The sequence below is a fragment of the Wasmannia auropunctata genome, unplaced genomic scaffold (assembly GCF_000956235.1).
Source record: "Wasmannia auropunctata unplaced genomic scaffold, wasmannia.A_1.0 LD336064.1, whole genome shotgun sequence".
Classification (NCBI taxonomy): domain Eukaryota; kingdom Metazoa; phylum Arthropoda; class Insecta; order Hymenoptera; family Formicidae; genus Wasmannia; species Wasmannia auropunctata.
In genome coordinates, this window is record NW_012026826.1 from 1,482,130 (window position 1) to 1,483,751 (window position 1,622).

Here is a 1,622-nt window from a genome sequence, read left to right on the forward strand (position 1 = left end):
GAAGATGGTGAAGAAAATAGTTATGTTTAGAATCAGAGGATAGATTAATTGAACTTCAGCCGCGGGAAATAAATTAAACAAAAGAAATAAATTAAATTTTGTAATAGAATAATGAATTAGAAGTTGATATGTAATAATGTAAAATATAGGAATAAAAATTGAAAAATATAAATGTGAAATGTAACAGAGTAGGTATAGAAAAGTATTTAAATGTAAAGGGTGGTGTAAGATAAAATAAAAAAGTGAGGAGATAAATGGATAGGAAAGAGTTCGAAGTCTCTTCCTTGGCTAAGGAACGTTGAAGGGAACCAAGGCTCAGTTTGCTAAGGTAGGGAAATTTTGAAAATATAGAACAAATAGGGATAGGAATAGGAAAGCTAGTATAAGCACAATAATTTTGGTAGGTAAATGATTTAGATTTTAAAGGCTGAAATAGAAGAAATAGATGGATGAGTTTGAATAAAAAAATTGTAAACTAAGTCCCTTCTATGGCTATTGTAAAGCTAGAAGTAATAAAGATTCTTCTATATTGTGAATATTAAGCAATTATATTCTATTATATATCTGTTTAATAAATACAGACAGATTTTCAAATAAAAATTCTTCAATTTTTTTAACAATAAATAAATTATGCAATCTCGAAATTTTTTAATTTAAAAATTTAAATTAATTTTATCAAGTTAATGTGTGTGTATATATATATATATATATATATATATATATATATATATACAGTCTCCAAACTAATTGTCCGGATCAACGGAACAATGCGTTAATATATCGATAATTTCTAAAAATTCAAGATAGAACAATTTTGTCAAAAATTATCGTAACGAGATTTTTAAAAAAGCATTTTAAAGTTTAAAATTTTTATTTTTCAAATCGATACTTTAGAAAACAATTAACTGACTTTCTTCGAAATATAGAATAATAATACAGAATAAAATAAATTTTTTTTTTATTTTTCGATAAATTATCCAAGCATCTTGATTCCCTTTGGATCACTTTCCACCCAAAAACTAGACCAAAAATAAAATAAATATAAATAATAAAATAATAAAATAACTTTTACTTTTTTTTAATTTTTTAATGCCTACGACTATAGTTTAAAAAAATTGCTTTTTTTCAGATTGCTGGAAAAAAACCAAAAAAATTTCGGTTTCTTTCTGAAAAATTTTTTGCGAAAAATTGCTATTGTAAACAATATATTACCTAATTTTTAATATTTTCCATCATATTAAATATGAATTGGGATTCAGAAAGTAATGTAAGTGATTTATTTTAATTTGCTCGTTAAAATATGTAAATTTTTTATTTAAATTAGATATAAGCTTATAAATCTTATAACTCGTATTTTACAGCATTATTAAAATAAGATATATAAACGCTGGAAGAGTTTATTTTTATGTTTAAATTTTATATTCTTTGAGGTGATAATTATTTATTATTAAATAAATTGTTTTAAAAAACGCAATCCTAACAACTAGTGTAAAGATTAATTTAAGCTGATATTTATATTAAGTATTTTTAAAGAGTTTTGATTATTAATTGTCAAGAGCCATACGTTTTATTTGAAAAATATATTAACTCTATTTTTTTATTTATTCTTATGTAATTTGCTT